General features: G+C 44.9%; 1 protein-coding gene and 1 long non-coding RNA gene across 5 annotated transcripts in view; both read right to left on the bottom strand.

Moving 5' to 3' along the window:
- LOC146209431 (uncharacterized) overlaps nucleotides 1–3,283 on the bottom strand; it is a 95,495-nt gene extending 92,212 nt beyond the window's left edge. For all 4 annotated transcript variants that reach the window (XM_084600251.1, XM_084600269.1, XM_084600274.1 and 1 more), the window contains exon 1: nucleotides 3,124–3,283. The gene's annotated coding sequence lies outside the window, so the exon portion shown is untranslated. The remainder of the gene's footprint in view (nucleotides 1–3,123) is intronic.
- Nucleotides 3,284–9,157: 5,874 nt separating this feature from the next.
- The window catches only part of LOC146209429 (uncharacterized), a 52,756-nt gene continuing 42,271 nt past the window's right edge, over nucleotides 9,158–19,642 (bottom strand). The window contains exons 2-3 of the long non-coding RNA XR_014703439.1: nucleotides 17,697–17,953; nucleotides 9,158–9,433 (exon numbers count right to left, since the gene is read on the bottom strand). This is a non-coding gene — a long non-coding RNA (uncharacterized LOC146209429). The remainder of the gene's footprint in view (nucleotides 9,434–17,696; nucleotides 17,954–19,642) is intronic.

Below are 19,642 nucleotides of genomic sequence, written 5' to 3'. Positions count from 1 at the left end.
GAAATTGCCTCCGTTTCCGTGCTACCAGTGCTATCATACAAATATTTAGGCGTAACTGTGTGCTGATTTGTCCTGGAAAACTTATATAACTAACATCATTTCTTCAGCTAGCAAATCCCTTGGTTTTCTAAGATGTCATCTTCGCGATGCTCCCGTGCACGTCAAGTTACTAGCTTACGAATCGCTTGTGAAAGCAAAGCTAGAATATGCATCACCAATTTGGCACCCACATCAAGCTTACCTCACCAATGCACTAGAACTTTTGCAGAACCGCGCCGCCAGGTTTATTCACTCGTCATACCATTACAGCACCAGTGTATCATATCTGAAATCCTTTTAAGGTTTACAGCCACTCGAGATACGCCGCCGCATAGCCAGTCTTTCACTGTTTCACAAGTTTTTTTTTACAGCCATCTATGCACTGCACCCTATATGGTCCCACCGGCGCACATATCTCACCGCACTCTCCACCATCTCCAGATCAGCCGTCCTCGTGCACGAACCGTCATCTTCGCAAACTCATTTTTTTTTCACGCCCTGCTATATGTAATGCCCCTCAAAAGCGGTCTTTAAGGAAATAAAAATGAAATGAAAAATCCAGCTAATTCTGGACTCTTAGGCAATGTAGCTGGCCACACCTCAGCCCGACAATGTATACCTATACTGGGTGAGGAAGATTACTGCTCGATAGATGCCATTTAGGTCTAGAGATAGCCCACAAACTTACCAAGAATTTGCATAATCATACTGGCAGTCCGGGAAGCTCTATCTACCCGCGAAAAAGCTGACCAAAACTAAACCGAACGCGTGGCGACGGCGTACACTTCTACTTTCCAGGACATACCAAAAGAGATAGACACAGATAGATGCGAATTCTTCTAACAAGATCTTCAACATTATCTGCTTCCTTTGACAATATCAACACATACCCTTCAAGACATCCAAAAATCACAGCAACTTAACCATGGGAGGCACTGTTGCACCGCTCGGAAGCAGGTGTTCGAAGGAGGATGGCCACCTGGGCAGTGCAGGTCGCCGCGGCGTAAGGGCTTGCAGCCGTCTGATCTAAGTCTCCCAGGAATTAAGTTGTTACTATGAGCACCTGTTTTCCGTTAGGCATTTCTAGCCACGTTGTCGATGTAAAAAGTTAAAAAGGGCATTCACTTTTGTTCTTTACGGCCGTCAATTTTGCATTACAATGTTATTACCTAAATAATATTCAAGTTAATTAGTTGTATTTGAGTTAAATCACCTTATAAACATTGAGCCCTATAAGGTACATAAAAAATTGAGATGACAAATCACAGGGGTAATCTTTAGGTATACTGGTAGTGCTAGCTTTAAAACTAAAACCTCGGCTTCGGCCCAACTGAATTGTACATCAGGAGGACTGTGAAATATTTAAATATTTTCGTGACCAGAACTCGCATGGATGGCAAGTATTCGTGCTTGCACAATGCACAAAATGCAGAGAGTAGAGCATCGTGTATACCTATCTTATAGGTTAACAGAGCATATGACGTAGTAAGCAGACAGCTTTCACATCGTACCTGCTCTTATTGCAGCTAATCGACATCAGCGTAAACTTACAGAGTGAAATGTTGCAAATGATCTGGTTTCAGTCGAAAACAAAAAGATATGACACAGTTTCTCAGCGGTTAACAGAACGCATAGCTTTTGGCACTTGCAGTAGTATATTTTAGTGGACATCACAGAAGGTAGGCTGCACCGCTTTTGTTTCACTTTTTGCATTTTTTCTTCAGTTCAACGTTGACAAATTCTTAAGCCTCCATCATGCGCATAAACAACTGGTGAAATTTATCAGGAAGACAACAATGCGGAAGCTTTTCTAAATTTCTCTTTTCGTACAGTAGCATATAGAATGCCTTCGTGGTGGTCTTGATTTCGAAAGTTAGATATTTTATCGCTCACACACGACTAGACCCTTGTTATGCTGCGGCTGTAGATGGGCCGTTGTCTTAGACGATATAGCAATGCACTGCGATTCTAGGCTGCTGTAAACTTAAAGGGTATCTTTGTACACGGTTTTATTTTGTCTAAATTCGTGAACTTTAACGGGTCCTTCAAATGCAGGGAGAAGACAATACACGCAGACTCGTAATTTAGAGTAGAAAACGTCATTACTGCATACTTCTCGCTCGTTTCAAGGAGCCAGTTTTAAGTGCTCGATGTTTTAATAACCACGTGCCGGTTACGGAAGCTGCCCGCCATGTCTTAGTAATCCTTGGAATAGTGAAAAGAAGCCTCTGCCTTTGTGCCTGATGGCACTGTGTATATTATCAGTCTCCGGGTATCGGCGCTATGGAAGGCTGAATTGGAGGACATGAATACCGACGCGACCACAATTTTAATGATGTGAGAGAGGCGAAAAGAAATCTTCTAGGTACGCTGACGCATTGAAGCGCATTCAAAGACAATTTTATTATATGCGGCCGCTTCCTCCTGCCACTCCTTTTACGCAAAAGCGAAACAAAACCAAATAAGGACGTCTCCAGACGAGCAATTAACGACTGAAGCTCGTTAGTTTCCAACCATTGTGCGCTTCAACGTTTGCATTGTTGCTTTCTTTCTTTTCAGACGCTTAAAAATTTCCTCACCGAAGTTCTTTATTTAGGTCGGCCAATTAAGGAACGCTTCGGTGAATGGAGAGTTCTACGAACATTGCGCTTTGCCACAACACCGTGCAGGCATCAACATAAAAGAACAATAAACTGCAGCATGTAAGTTTGCGCATACGTACAGAACTCATGCACACACAAGCCCGCAAACGGAACCTTATTACAGCTCCTTTCTCGGGACGCACAAAGAGCTCGTGTTTCACGGACGCGACGGCGATCTAAAGAAGCCACCCACGCCCGCAGAGACGTGAGTGGCGGGCCATTGCCGGCAGGGCACCGTTCACTCGTCCTTAGCGCCATTAATTAGGCGTGATTCACTCAAGGCACGTAAGCAAGCTCTTCACGCGCTCCGGCGGAATTACCGCTCTACGCTACGCGGCGCCACCGTACGCGTCACTTCAACCCACGCAGCGGAGGGAGTCGTACAGGGAGGAAGCCAGATTAATAGACGCTGCGATACACTGCACTCTCCCTATCCGCTTACCTCCTTCCCATGACCCCGTAGCCTTGTGGCGGGCGCCGTTCTTGTGTCTTTCGTGTTGATGATTGGGGGCGCAAGTGGGACCGCTTCGTGCCAAGGTTGTTCCGGCCTTGTTCCTTCCTTTTTACTGCCACGAAGAGCTTCTGTGTTTTCTTGTTCCCCTGCATGAACGAGCATCGGCCACCAGTGCAACAAAATGCCGCCGGGCGTGCTAGCTCGCGTGCCGGCGTTACGCGACACCTGAAGGGCACCCGAGGTCCGGGAAGATGCAGTTTTGGTCGCAGGACCTTGCGTCTGACTGTTGGAAAGACAATGGTGATGCGATGAACAGAGTCGTTGGATGCCCAATGTACTTTGTCTCTATAGGAAGGTTGTGGCAATTAATTTACATTAGTTCCAGCTCTCGCGTATCACTAAAGACTTTACATCGTTTAGAAAAGCTGTGCTAATCCGTCGCGTATGAAGGTCATCGTCAAGTCTTTTCGGAAGCGCATCCTGATTTTGGAGACATTTAAGGAATAGCGATCATTATAGACAGAGCATGGAACGGTCTTAAACCCTACAAAATCAAATGTGTTGGACCATCGCTTCTCTACAGCTATCCATGAAATGTACGCACGTGGCTGATTTCGCCTGAAAACATTACACATTTTAAGGATAATGCCTTCCATACTTTTTGAGTGGCGTGATCAGGAAGTGAAGAGAAAGTTTGAGAAGGAAACCACCATTCCAACCCGACAGTGGAGGCTTCATTTTGAGGGAAGCGAAACCCAAAAGGAGCCCAAATGGTGTGCAATGTCAATGCATCTTAAAGGTTCCCCATCTGGACGAAGTATTCCAGAGCCACCACAACGGAGCATTTTTTTCTCTTTTGCTGTCACCTCCCTCCCCTCGTGGTGCGCTCATGTGTCCACCGAGATGTGTGACAAATATTCTTTCTTTCCGGGCCTTAAAAATCAAACTAGGAGGCGATACCAGCCCCGCCGGGGTGGTGCAATATTTTTCTTGCATGTATTCCTTCACTGTTGGGGTTTATTTTTGGGACGTACTTCAAAAAACCACAAAGAAATATTTACCTGTTAATCCTTACGGAATACGGTACTTACCCACGCAAAATGAGGAGGGGGTTCCATGTGATTTAATCATGCTAATGTGCCTCCACAGTATATGGCGTTCACGCATGGCAGGATATCACTGTGATCCTGATGCGCGTCCTGCACGAATTTTTTTCCGCGATGCTTTCCATTGGTTTATCGAGATTGTGAAATTTGTCGATGATAATCCTGAGTGGTTGCCAAAGGTAGAACCTTTTATGGATCTGAAGGAATTTTAGAACGACGAAGCCAGCCCCTAGCAGGCTTATTATATCAATGGCTTGTGTGTGTTTGTGTTTTCTTGCAAAAGTCACGCAATAAAGGGACAAAAAAGCCAAGGTGGTGCAGTGGTAAGATGCTCGACTACCCGGGTTCGAAACCGACCGCGGCGGCTAAATATCACGCTATTTCAAGTATAAACATTTTCTGGCAACGTCTTGCGTTCGAACCACACACAAGAGGAGTTTTTGGCAACCACGAAGTCTCCGTGGAAACTGTATATATATATATTTTTTATTTCGCAAACCTGCCACAAGGCACGCTATAGAAAGCCATGGAAATTGTTTTCTGCCAGAAAATGAAGAAGGCTTTTGCTTTTAGTGTTGTCGGTTTTCCACGTGAAGAAATGCTCCTCCCTCGTTCTGCATAGATTTGCTTTGCCTTCGTATGGGTTCCCTTGAGGGGAGGCTAATAAATAATTACTTAAGAATTTCAACATACGTTGGGAGAGCAACTACATGATATCAATGTTTCAGGTAAACTGTTGCCCGTGGCATTCAGTCCCGTGGACCTCGCAAAATTTAGATGCGAAAAGTGGATGCACACATTACGGCGTGTATACATATCGTGAAGCATCCCATAGATTTGGATTTCCTCAATCTTTCTTTTTCTTTTATGGGGCATGGCAACGCAGCCTCCTACTGCCTTTCTGTTATGGTATTGGCGCTGAATGTTGCATGCCTTGCACCCCCCTCCCCCCCCCCCCGTACATAAGTGGTAGTGGTTCACTATTTTGCCGATTATGCATTCATATCTTCATGTGGCGGCAGCTCCGAGGTGCCGTGGTCTTGACTGTAGGTTCTGGTTTTTTTTTTTAATGGCGACTGCTTGAAGTTGTGGGGAAGAAAATGTATTCTACTATATAAGTCAAGAAAGTGTTAGTAACCCCTATCATTTGCAAACACACCATGAGTATTTATGCCACATTCTGCACTAAGATCAAGCAACAAAAATGGAACGTTTGCATCACTCAAAGGCATGCAGTGAATAGGTAAACAAGAAAGCTTTGCAGAGAAACGAGGTTTGTCTCCATCTCTCTGGCACAGCAAAGCGCCCTCAAATTTATATCCTGCGTGACTGTTGCACTGAGCATTAAGCACTGTACATTCCGCACACAAGAAGGAAAAACTTCAACATGCAACGAATTTGTGCACCTGGTCACGCCTTGCGTGAGAAAAATAATAAGAGGCTGTGGAGTATGCTGAAGCACGATTACGCATGATCGTTTGAGAGGAGGTATGTGAAGAGGAATGATTTTGCACTATAGACGGCATTAATTGACCCGTTAATGTCAACAAATGCGGCGTGCCCTAGTAATTCCCCCGGATATTCCTTGAAACATTTCACTAGTCCAGCGCTACAATCAGATTCGGTATAATCGGTTAAATATCTTGGCGTGTCTTACCGCTGGGAATTAGATTACAGCCTTCATATAAAGAAATCTTGTTTAATGCAGAAATTGCTCTAGACCTGCTAACACGAATTGCCAATAAAACGTATGGGACACGTCGCGATACTTAGTAAGGCCTATGCACGATCTTTACTTGAATTTAGTCGCAGTGTGGTCTCTGGTCTTTGGCAGCTCAAGCCACAATGTTAAACCATTAATCTAACTGGAAAGGCGCACTTTGTCTCTGCCTTGCACTCTCCAATTTCGTTTCAAACGCCCTGCGTAGTCCGGAAGCCCGAATCCCTGATCTAAGATCTTGCTTCCAACTACTCACAGTGCGAACCTTCTTCAGGACGTTTCACCTGGTCACTGAGGTCGGTACTCCCGTTTTTGTGTCTTAACCGACCCTATTATTTTCTAATCATTTGCTACGGTATAAAATGCCACGCTTTATGGTAATTTAGATCCTTTTTACACCGAGTGGTGCTGATCTCACTTCTATGCAGCAGGTTGATAGCAGACAGGTAGCAGTGGAATATCTTACGGCCGCCCCTTCCCCTCCCATGCGAATCACATGTCTGCAAACATTTAAACGGTCTTTTTTTCGATAACATAAAGGAATGCTCCAATCATTCAGTTCTCTTTAGACATGGGTCTGCCACCTATGAAAAAAAAACGGCAGTTGACATCCTTTCGCAGTAGCTGGCATCGAGTTTTTTTATCCGCATTCTGGACAATATTTCTCCATTGTTAACAGTATTTGTAGCCCTTGGATTTTCTTTGCACAAAGGTTCATTTTATTTGTCACAGGTTGTCACCCTCGCTGATTGTCAGTTTTAAACTCGCTTGAAACCTCACAAATAGATTTTTTTAGCCGTTAGTATGATCGTTTCTTCCATGCACTTTGAAAGAAGTCCGTTTTTCGTCGGTGACTGGCCATGCAGGTATTCATACAAACGCGGTAGCTAATTTTTTGGCGAGGTCGGCTCTTAATGCGTCAGTGTATATCCCGTCCCTAACTTCATCCTGCCGGTGATTTTAAGGCTTCAGCAATTCCAGCACATTGCAGGCAGGCTACGCAATCTCTTACTAAATTCCCCTGATTATCGGGACTTTGCATATAATTAGAACGTCCGTTCATGTAAAACCAGGCTATGTGAGGTATCAATGGCGCAGTTATGAGGCAAGTAAGATTCCAAGTTGAAATTATATCTCACCAGATGAAGGTAGACACTGACGAACCTACGTGACTCATGGAAGGAAGGTGAATCTCTAGGCCATTTTCTCCTCTCCTTACGGAAGTTCATGGTGCAGGCAAATGTATACCTGAAGGTCCCTCTCTCAATGTCAGGGCTGATGATGCTGATGCTGATACTGATGCGGCCATTCCCCTTTGTATCGGGGGATCACAAAGTTCTGGTATAGTTCTGGATCAGGCTGATGCTGATGCTGATGCTGATGCGGCCATTCCCCTTTGTATCGGGGGATCACAAAGTTCTGGATCAGGCCAGGAGAAACGGGTAGAAAAAATTGAGGAGTGAGAGAAAATTCTATGCTAAATGTTCAGTCAAATAGTCCGAAGAAGTAAGAAAGAGAGAGAAAGAAGAAATTTAACAGGCTTGTCTGTTGGGCCACCAGTCCTCGAGGCGGCGCTTTGTCGTCTCCACTGCCCTCATGACTACCCTAGTCTCTTCGGGTGGTGACGTCGACTGTAGACCGAGTGCTGTCAAAAGCGCCTCCGTTGGTGTTGTCGCTGTTGTAGTGGGGGCGGGTCGCAGTTCTGGGCACTCGATCACTACATGTTGGATGGTCTCGTCGGCCGCGCCGCACCTGGGGCCCCGGGTATCCAAGCCCTCGGTGTATTTGGCTCGTATTGTCCTTGTGCGCAGCACGCCGCTCCGTGCCTCGCAAAGCAGCCCGCTACCTCGTGTGTTGTCGTAGAGGTTTGCTTTAGTGATGGTATGCTTGGCACTGGAGTATACCGCCAGAGATGACTTCGCCTGTCTCTACCAGTGTTACTATCGTTCGGTGCGAGCGCAGAGTGATGTGCACTGGTTTCAGTTTGTGGGAATCATGATTGCATAACTGCAACTGACAGGCTGAATTGCTAACTCTTTTAAAATTTTTCGAGACCCTCTTTGTTCACTAACATGTTTTTTTTTTTACATTAAATATTGTCTTATCGCCTTTCACCGGTACATTTTTCAAAATTTCCACTCGGTGCCAATATTTGTGTCGTATTTTCGTGTTCAAATGTCCTTGTATATGCCACTAAACCATGGCCAAACTGCCCCTTGTCGGCACGTGCCGCATTTCAAGAGGCCAAGAAAAAGAAGAAGAAGAAATCAAGCTGTAGCGCTGTGATCCTAGCTATCGGCTCCGCCAAGAACAAGAAACCAGCTTTCGTAAGTGATTCTCATGTTTACATGGCGTATTCGTACTGCGACTTCGTACGTGTAGCAAAAGGAAAGCAACGATTTCTTAAACCGTATTTCGGCTAGATGCTAATACGTCTTTTTCTGCATAGTGTCTCTTAAGAGAGCTGCTTGTGATAGCTGTTTGAAAACTAATTGAGCGGCTGAAGCTTCGAAGGTTCACGTCCCGCTACACATATATTTTTGCAAGGCCTAGAGGTCTTTGTGTACCTGTCAGGCTATGAGTTAATATACAGCTTAAGCAAATTAAATTCTAATTAGCCTTCGCTACCGAAGAAAAGGACAGTGGCGCATTATCATGGACTATGGGCTTAATGTGCTGCAAAGTGTTTCAGCAACGTGAATAGAATATTCCTCCATGAGCCAGCACCGAGCATTTGCAACACAGCAGCGCTCTGAGAGACCCCAGGAGGAGCAGCCTACTAGGCCACATTGTCAAAGGTCATGTGCGTTAGCTCCGAACCGGCGGTAACGCATTTTCGTGCCGACCAAACTATGACTTCGGCGGTCATGTCTAGCTAGAGGCGAAAACATTCCAGGGGTTCATTTAAGTGTGCTTAGCTGAAGTAATCTGGAATAGTAATAATTGGTTCGCAGGATAGGAAAGGCGCAGTCTCACTCACACGTTCTGCGGACACCTGAGCCTTGTTGTAAGAGAAGGGAGGGTAGTAGGAGTGAAGAGAAAGGGGTTGCGTAGTGGAGGGCTCCGGAAGAATTTTGACCACGGGGGGGATTTTTAACGCGCATTGACATCGCACAGCACACGAACGCCACTTCGCTTCGCCTCCATCGAAACGAAGTCGCCGGCGGTAGTAGTAGTAGTAAAAACATTTATTTAACACAGGAGTTCGGGGCACGCAGGTCCCTGTGCCCCCGCACGGCCCCACTACACTAACGTTCATGTTCCTACGGTTCATGACGTCGGCAGCTCAGTCTGTGGCGGTCTTTTGCCGGACCGAGTCCTCATAGCGTAGCAGGGTCTCCCATTCCTCCCAGGTGGTGAAGTGCTCCAGACCCCGCGGGGGAAGATATGCCGGGCATTGGCGGTCGGGATCGAACCCGGGTACTCCGGCACATTAGTCGGGCGTTTTACCACAGCACCACCGCTGCGGGCGCTGTAACGTGAAAGCATCGTAAATTCTATTACGCCGCCTCGTCTGTTCAACAGACACTACGCTATCAAAACGCGGCCGTAGTCAGCCAGATGATTGCGTATGGCGCGTTTACCTAGGTTAAATAAAGAACCGGTGCAGATGGAACGTAATGAAGGCGATGATGCTCGCTGCAAAGTGCGAGCGCGTGTTGCAGTTTTACACGAGGCGTGATCGGCTGGGGAGAGAGAATACTGTCGTCGTGCCTGTGCCAAGGAAGCTCATCTGCTCGGATGGTTGTACGATGCCTGGTGGTAACAAGATGGTTGCGGTCTGATGACAGACTCTGTCTATGCCCCTTATGAGCCAAGAAATAGTTTCGCAATAATACTAAAAACGTTGGCATGCACTAGCTTCGTTGGGATTTCATGATGACGTTTTAAATTCAAGGTTCATTGTCGCAGCATGTTTCAAATTATCGCTTCTGGACGTTAAACCAATTATTCAAATTTTAAAACGTGCGGAATCATTGCGAACGGAAGGATGCAGGGATGAGCCTTGAAATACACAGTAAGCGTGTTTGATTGGGAAAAATGACGTATTATGGTCTGGATGTGCAGTCCGCAACTGCTGCCACTACTTTCAGCACCTGGCTCTCTGTCGTAAACTGTTCTTCGCCGCCGAGACTAGGAAAAATTTTATTAATTTTCAGGATAATATCCTTTCAAATTATGTTTTAACTAGATAGGTCGTTAACCACGCATTCTTATGCTGGTCACTTTTAGTTAGGACATACATTTTTATAATATGTATGCTTCTGATTTAGAAAATATGCGCAACCATTATAGTGTGCAATTCATCTCCATATCCACTTACCAAAAAAGTGTCACCAGCGAATTGCAGACAATTGAGGTATTCACCATTGATTGTTACCTCAACTCTTCTCAATACAGGTTTCTGAATACGTCTTGTAAAGACTCAGGGAATGCCGCTGAAGGGATCATGCCTCCCTGACTCAAGTTAACCCTACATTATTTGATTGTGTTACTTTATTCAGAGCTATGGCGATTGTTCTGTCGCTGCAGAAATCTAGCAGTATTTTGACAAACGGCTGACCAAAAGCAAAAGTCTGAGTTCCACCTTCTACGTGTGCTAGCTCGAGGCATCACAGGACGTTCTACGTCCGCCGCTATGATGGAGGGAGACGCTCTACATCTGCTGATATGGTGTAGGGTATCGCTGACATACACTCTCAGGAATATGTTCCACGCAACCTAAATACTAAACAAAGTTGATGTTTAAGTAACCCTCCCCATAGCGTAATGATGGAGCACCGTATGCGAAATTCGAAGGTCGTGAGTGTGCATCACGGAGCTGTTTTTAACGCAACAGCGTCAAACGTAGCGTTATTCGTAAAATCTGGTGCTGGCGTCGATTTCGGCGTTGAAATAACTAATAAACTATATAATCTGCGCAAGGTTGACTGCACTTGCACCGACATGGTATTGCATTACCGATAGTGGTTCAACTGTGGCGTAATTTTCTTCTCTTTCCAATGTATATATTTGCTATGCAGGAGACCACAATCGATGCAGCTTAGACGCCTTCCTAGAACGGCTACGGTGGGCCTCCTCCTCACCGTTCTAGAGCCACTCGTCGTTCGCTGTACACATCTCGGGGAGGATGCAGGCTACGGTCACTCACCGTGGAAGTACGCTGAGCATAAAAGCCCGTGCGTCTTAAGTATTCACAGTCGGCGCTTTTGAAAGCATGCCCGTCAAACTAGCGAAATTATTATTTTACTATGTTCACATTGTTATCCCCAAAAATAGCGAAGTATTACTTTGATTATGCTGTACTCAGCTAATCTGAAGAAGCTTTGCACAGCAGGTCGATGCACTCAGTAGCGCCGGCTGTACTCTAACGGTCATACTTGGGTGAATGCTCAAAAAGCCAAGCACAATGAAAAGTCTCATTATGCTGAGAGAAAAAAATGCCTGGAGTCTGTCGTCTCTGCACAAAGATTCTCATTGCTTGAGAAATGGGGCAGGCAGTGATTAGCGCAGTGTGGTCAAATGCTAAAAATCTAAAGAAAGAAAGCAAACGGCTGCCTCTTAACACGTATTTTGAATTTAGTGCCTCCTTCAGCTCTAAATATTCATGGTTGATCAATGTGATTCACGGGGTTTATACTGATCAGCGCTTTGTTTTACAGCATGATAAATTATTATTGTTATCTTTTATGTAAATGAAAGACAGTAACCTGGAATGGTAATTGATTCATTGTTTATTATTCAGTGGCAATGCATCTGGCTGCCCTAGTTCCTTCTTGGTGTTAAGTGAGTGGTTAAGTATGTGTGTATATGGCCGCCGAATAGACGCCGCATCTCTGAGTAAAGTGTCCGTGTGGTGTCTATTCCATGGCTTCTCGAATGCTCCCGAAGATTTGCGCCGTAGAGGTGCATCGTCAGAGACTGCTTGCGACGACGAACATGATGCCAGGAGCACTGAGAGATCAACACTTGAACGTTTTGTTCAAATATTTACATAATTGCAAGCTCAGGCTCCTGGAGTCATAGTTGTAGCAAAAGGTGAAAGAAAAAAAAAGAACAAGCAGCTTAGAACTCGCTACCAACAGGGGAGACCCCTTACTCAGCGTAGCCGAAGATGCATGGCATTTGATTATAGCGCAGAACGCTGCAAGTGACTCCCGGGCTCGGTTATAAAGCCTGGGGGACCAGCCCACCTCGAGGAGGAGGAGGAGGAAAAACATTTATTATGTAAACTTCCTTTTCTTCCTGAGTGGAGCCCTCAGTCCAGGGCTCCATGTGCCGCCTCAATCCTGCAGGCCCGCCAGAACAGCTGTCGCTGGTCTTGCGGTTTGGTGCTGATGAAGCGGTCTCAGAAGAAAAAAATACACGTCAGTCCATAAGCCCATGGGCTACGGCAATCCTCTCGGCCCGCTCGATTAGCCGGCGTTGTTCGGCCAGCTCCGTGCGGGACAGGGCATCTTCCCAAGATGAGAGGGTGGGGTGAGGTACAGGTGCAATGCCGCCGGGTGGCTTTGGGCAGGCCCAAACAGAATGGTATAGTGTAGGTCGGTGTTGTTGGCAGGTGGGGCATTTATCTGGCTAGCGGGTGGGGAAGAACAAATGTTTGTGGTACAAATTTGTATACGTGTGAGTCTGCAATTGTCGCCATGCCACAGCTTCGGCCCACCTCGAAGTCCCAACCAATCATAAGCATTGGTGGGATTGGTTACTAGGTTGCCAGTATTCAACATTCCTCTGGGACGCTGCCACTCTATTGTCACCAAGCCATGGAGCACGTGGGTGCGTTCCCGAAAGTGCGTCCCTTTTGTCCGACGCGAGCCCAGTCAGTGCGTCCTTAGTCTGTTTCCTGCTAGAAAGCAATTGCGATTATGAATTTCTAAAGTGGCTTTAGTCGGGGGCGCCTGATGATACCTTACAATACCCGAGGCCACGACGATACCTTACACTGCGTCAAGGCGGCCGCAGAGCCCTTAGTCTCCTCCCTCTTTATCGGCCTGGGTGCGCCTATTTACCCTCTCTCCGTCACCCACTCCTTTCTCTCCCTGTGCCGCACCCATGCGTGTGGTATATGCTCCGCTTCACAACCTGTTCGCAGCGCTACAAATGGCAAGGCCGATCTGTGTCAACCAGGGCCGTGTGCACCACTTGATTGCGCTCTTACGCTTTTATCGACGACGTTGGCACAGGAGAGTGCCAGCACAATCGTGTGATGCGAACCACCCTGGTTGGCTCAGATCGATTTTACCTGTCGTAGTTCTGCAAACAACATGTCAAAATTGGGTGCCTTGTCTAGAATGAACTGCAATGGTCCCGATGTGTTCGAGTCCCATCCCATAATTTCATATGCAAGACCGAACTGGCAGCTTTTTCTAAGGAGAGCAGAAAGTTGGTAAAGTTGGTTGACATGCACACTGAAAAGTTTGCGTGTAGACACTAGGACATGTAAGGAAAACAAGGACGAGCGCTAACTCACAACTAAAGTTCATTCAAAACACACGTTCAAATAGAAAGGAAGAATCATAGAAAAAAAAATGCTGGCAAGAAGAGCATTGTGCTACCCATGATACCTTAGTGAGTTGGTCCCGATGTCTCGAGTTCCATCCCACCATTCAAGTTCAAGTTTATTTATTTTTAGAAAGAAAAGGAGGGGCCAGAACTAAAAGCTGTAAAAACAGCTTGACGCGGTCTTGGCCCCCTTGCAAGGTTGGCAGAGCAGCAGACAGGAGAAAAAATCAATTAACATGTTTATAGCTAAACACGTTTATACAAATAAAAAACGGGTAAAACGTTGTACTGTTCCTTCTGTACGAACGAAGGAACGTTATAAAATACAGCACAAAGATACAAGGAAAGGAGTGGGAAAGCACTGCTGATACAGAAAAAAATGGTGCACAAAGATGCAAAAAAAAAAATATATATATATATACAAATTCATGACAGCTCTCCTCGACAATAGAGGCTGACATCGTGGTTCGACACGCAAACTGGATCAAGTCCGGCAAAATGTAGCTTATTCAACAATTTGGTTACAGTATAATGCAGTGACTGTGTATATGCGTATGTGCGAGGTACTGGAATAAGATATTTTTCTTTATGTCGAGTTTGTCTGCTTCCAGGATTTTATTTTATGTCTGCAAATGAAATTATACAACTGCTATTTGATTTTATGTGAGACTTATAAGTCAATATAAGTCTGTAATCAAATAACTGGAACACCGAACGTATATCATACTTGGAAAAAAGCTCTTTGGTGGGATGGAAATAGGTTACACCAGCGATATACCGGACGGCTCTTTTTTGTAATACATGCAGTTTTGATAAATTGGTTATTCCTGTGGTACACCAAACTAGGCTACAGTACTGGAAAAGAGATAACACGAGAGCATTATATAATAGCAGCTTGATCTTAGGAGGTAGAAGATATCTTATTCCAGCCATGACGCCAACAGCTGATGACACTTTAGACTGAATATGGTCAATATGTTCATTCCAAGTCAGGTGGCTCGAAAATACCACTCCGAGTACTTTGACTGAATCCACAAGTTCAATTTGTTCGGTTCCTAGTCGTATGTTTATGCTACCTGATAAATGTTTTCCTTTCGGTGAGTAACACACAGCTTTTGTTTTGTTCGTGTTAATTTTCAAGCAATTTGCTTTCACACAGCGATCCAAGTCAATTAAAGCGCTATTTGCTCGTTCTTCAATGCCGATTTCCGTGATCCCGGACAAGAAGATAGTGGTGTCATCTGTGTAGCAGTTAAAAATTACGCCCTATGTACAGTGTGCCATATCATTAATATAAATGAGAAATAAAAGCCGCTCGAGTATGCTTCCCTGCGGAACGCCAGTGTAAAAAGTTTGCAAAGAAAATTTAACATTATTTATTGCTACGTACTGCTTTCGATTTGTAAGGCATGACTTCAGTAGCGCATGGGGTGTTCCGCGGACATCATATCTGTATAATTTTGAAAGAAGGATGTTATTATTTACCAGGTCAAATGCTTTTGAAAAATCTATGTAGATCCCTAGTACTACATGTTTCTGACTAAATGTTTATATGATAATTTCTTTTTGCGTTAAAATGGCTGTTTCTGTTGATCGATGCTTCCTAAAACCGTGCTGATAGTATAAGAGAAAGTTTTGTCGAGAAAAATATGATGTTATTCTAATGTGCAATATTTTTTCTATGCCTTTAAAAAATACCGGCAGTACCGAGATTGGACGGTAATTGGAGAACACGATTCGGTCTCCAGATTTATGTATTGGAACCACTCGTGCAATCTGCATTGCCCTAGGAAATACACCTGTAGACAAAATTAAATTATATGTAAAAGTGACAACGGGAGAGAATAAATCAAGTACGTGCTTTACGGGAAGGAGCTGCACACCACATGCATCCTCAGTTTTACTAATACAAAAGGACACCTCGGCACAATCAGTAGGACGGAGAAAAAGCGATTGGCTGCCCACAAACTGAGATAGATACGTGTCCGCGTCATATGCACTATCACTTCCAGAACCGTCGCAGTGGTCAGCCTGCCGTACGAAAAACATATTTAAGGCGTCAGCCAGTGGGATACCATTAAGTTCCTCTCCTTCATGCATAAATGTATCAGGTATACTTTCTTGAGTGCTAGGACGCAGTAGGGAATTAAGCTTTCCCGAAAGCACATCAGAGCGTTTAGCGCTGTCATCAGAAAACATGCTAACAAAATATGCATTTCTTGCTGCACGTAATCTAGAAGTAAGCCTGTTCCGGTGGGACTTAAATTCAGCAAATATTTCGAAATTCTTATCTTTTGCAATTTTGGCATACAAGGCATTTTTATGTTTATTCATGTTCAGTAGTTCTCCCGTTAGGCAAGGTTTTCGGGCTTGTTTTGTTTTTTTTATTGGTGTTAACGGAAAATCTGCGTCATAGAGAGTTTTGAACACGCCAATGAAATTATCATACGCAGCGTCACTATTTCCTGCTTCATAAACAGAGTTCCATGCTTCGTTACGAAAAGACTGATGTTTGCCTTCATTCATTGTTGGTATATATTTTGTTTGCTTCACTTTTGTAGTAACTTGATGGGGTTTCCTAACTAGCAATAGTGTTCCGAAATGGTCACTAAGGCCAGTGCATACAGCGCTTGCTTTCACTAAATCTGCATTAATATTTGTGATAAATACGTCCAATAATGACGAACTATCTGGAGTAACACGAGTTGGCTCTGTTATTGCGTTCCAAAAATCGTTCGCGTCTATGGTGTTGGATAGCTTCTTTTGGGAGTGTGCTGGCACGAGCATATTTACATTTATATCTCCTCCTAAGTAAAGATCTATCCTATTGTCCATCGCGTAGCCGAATAAATTTTCAAGGAAATGAAGAAAGTTGTCGAAATCGCCGGAGGGCGTTCGGTACAAGATGCAGTAGACATTGTTTTGTGTGCGCAAGGTAAGCACTTCATAGTCTGCACTGAGTGCACAAAATTCAGCCACTTCTTCACAGATAATATTTTCTTTCATGAAAATAGAGACGCCGCCCCCTCGCCTGTCCAGACGACTTCGACAAAGACTGATAGCCAGGTAGAATGAATACCCGCGAATCCTTGGTGTACCAAGTTTCTGTGAGCATGATAACAGAAAACGATATGCGGAATGTGTCAAGGAAGAGCGCTAGTTCATCCTCCTTGCTAGCTATTGATCGAACATTTTGGTGGAACAGAGATAATGCCGGGTATTTTCCTGTTGCAGTAGATTTAACTTCAGATGGCCGAATAACCATGTACAAAAAGTTTGGTCAAAAACGGACAATTAAAAAATTCGTCTAAGCGATCTTGGACAGGTCATCGATGGGCTCAACAGAGACGAGGGGCGTACCATCTGCTTTCCGGACGTAAATTTTTCCTTGCCGCGTCCACACATACTTCCAGCCAAGTTCTTTCTTTCGCGCATTTGCCGCTCCAAATAATCGTTTCATTGCGGGAGAAAGGTGCTCATTTACAAAGATCGAGACCTTTGGCTCGACTTCCAATGTTTCTGATGTTAGTCTTTGCTTCTTAGCCTTTTCAAGAAAAAGGTCGCGTTTAGCTCTATGCGCGAATTGTACGACTATGTTTGGTGCAGTAGAATTGCCAGCTGTTCGAACTCGGTGGCATGCCTCAACGTCAGCATCATGAAGAGGAACGCCAATGGCTGTGCCGAGCTTTTTGGTTAGTTCTAGAACATCCTCATTTTCAGATTGAGGTACAGCTGTTACCTCAATATTGAAGGATCTGGAGTGCTGTTCGTTTTGCAGAAGTCGAATGTCATGCTGCTTTAACAGCAAGCGCAAAGCATCACGTTCCTCTTGCAGACTGGTCACGCATTTCGTGAGGTCTGCATTTTCCTTTTCAACAATGCTCACCGATGTTTTCATTTCCTCGTAGGTTGCATTTATGAATGCTAAGCTATTCTTTATTTCTCGTATATCTTTCCTGAGGTCTCGGCTCGAACCCTTCTTTTAATTCTTGCTTTAATTCTCGCTTTAACTATTCGAACAGCTTAACGAGCTCTTTCGACATTTCAGTGATATTTGTGAGCAGATGTTCGCCCTGCACACGCGGCCGAGATAATTCACCTAGTGGAATATTAGTTCGCACACTAGCAAGCAGAAAGGACGAGTAAAATATGCTTGTGGCAGCAGCAGTGTCGGGATAAGTTTCAAAGGGGAAAGTAAAGGATAGCAAATATACAAAACAGCAACCAACCTGCAAGATACAGGCAAAGGTGTTCAGCAATGTTCTGTCTCCGCCACTGCTGCTGCTAATGCGGGAGGCCGGTCGCTGTCGACGAATTTATAGCTGTGGCCGTCGTGACGTCATCGAGAGCAGCTGAATCGGTAGGTTCCAAGTGAGTGTCAGGGTGCTGCAGTACTACAGTGCGGCAGGCAAGCAGTAAGCAGCCGGTGACGAGCGGTAGACAGGCGTCAGGCAGGTAGGCGATGAAACTTCGCGTGATGATAGTCCTGCAAGATACAGGCAACGGTGTTCAGCAATGTTCTATCTCCGCCACTGCTGCTGCCAATGCAAGACCGGAATGTCAGCTTTTTCTAAGGAGAGCAGAAAGTTGGGCAAGTTGGCTGACATGCACACTGAAAAGTTTGCGTGTAGATACAAGGACAAGTGAGGAAAACAAGGACGAGCGCTAACTCAACTAAAGTTTGTTCAAAACACAAGCTCGAATAGAAAGGAAGAATCATAGAAACAAAAAAAATGCTGTCAAGAAGAGCATTATGTTTTAACCATGATACCTTAGTGAGTTGGTCAAGAACCGAAATTCCATATCAGAGACGCTGTGGACGCCACCGGACTGCCATTTGTGTAGGAGCTCTGTCAAGGTATATGTTAATTGCTCGTGAAGCTTACATAGATTTCAATACGTTCAAACCGCGGTAGTTCAACCTATGGCAGTTAATGGGCTCCTCAGCTTAGCATGGCATACTGAAGGCAAGCCACGGTAATGAGGTTGAATGACGCAGTGTCTGCGTTTCTTATTTGCGCAAATTATAGAGTGTCATTTCTCTAAATTCACATTCACCTTGCCACATTTACGAGCGTCCTTTTGAAAGTTGCGTTTCAGCACATGCCAACCTTTGCTATTCAAATGTACACGACTGGTGCTGCTTTCGTTCCGCTGTCAATTCATCATTTATGGCTTGCAATAAAAACTTAAGGGCAGGAAGGAAGTAAGCTAGTAGCGCTTCCAAATGGAGAAGCTCGGATAATTCTTAATGTAAATTGTTTTTGCGCATATTTGCCTCAAACACAGTAAAGTATGACCCATATAAAGCGTTGGCGTAGACACGAATTTGGCGATAGAGTGTTTGAACAAATTTGGCTGGTAAGGCATCGTGTAATATTATATTAACCACACAATTACAATCATGAAGCAAACCAACAAGATGAACGACAAAGCCAGCACGCACAAATATTAGCGACCACTGCGCATGCTTACAGCAGACTACACATGCAATTGCTCACGTGTGAAGTTATCCGGAAACAATGTATTGTGACAGCGAGCGTACAGGGCACGCTGTCACGATGCGCCAAGGTACATCCCTTCTTCACATGCTGCGAGCTGAGTTTCATATAACATCAAGCGCACAGAAAGAAACGGGAACGGTTTCATCACGGCGCAATAAGACTTGACGTTGACCGTACGTTGGAGGGAACGACAGATTTACAAAACTGCGAAGCATCTTGCCAACCAGCAATGAGGCAGAAGCAGCTAGCTTGCGATGCGAAACCTTCGCCCCCTGCACATTTCTAAAATAGCGATTTAAGTTTGTAGCTATCTCAGGAGCCAGTTTAGCCAGCAGAATGACGGCGATAAGGTACTGCCTCTTTGCCGGCTTAGGAGGAACCCGCTACTGTGTCCAGAAGCCGAAAACAAAAACACACACCCTGCAATGCCGGTGCTGCGAGTGCGAGCACATTGGCAGAGGCGCATCATCCTTGATTCGGTAAAATTCAATCTTTTCTCTTCAGGGAAAAACGTGCGTGATTCACAGGACAAGGTGTTTTGTACTGTCTGAACAGGTTTCACCTGCTTTCTTAGGTTAGAGCGACCGAAATTGTGTGCTAGTATTTGCTTCACATAAAAGCACTCTTTAAATAACGCCGCGAAACGTTTCCTCGCTGAAAGGATAAGTGTG

The sequence above is a fragment of the Amblyomma maculatum genome, chromosome 1 (assembly GCF_055883805.1).
Source record: "Amblyomma maculatum isolate TAMU_Amacu chromosome 1, ASM5588380v1, whole genome shotgun sequence".
In the NCBI taxonomy this organism is placed as follows: domain Eukaryota; kingdom Metazoa; phylum Arthropoda; class Arachnida; order Ixodida; family Ixodidae; genus Amblyomma; species Amblyomma maculatum.
The sequence above is the reverse complement of the archived record's forward strand: the minus strand, read 5'-3'. Positions and strand labels throughout refer to the sequence as shown.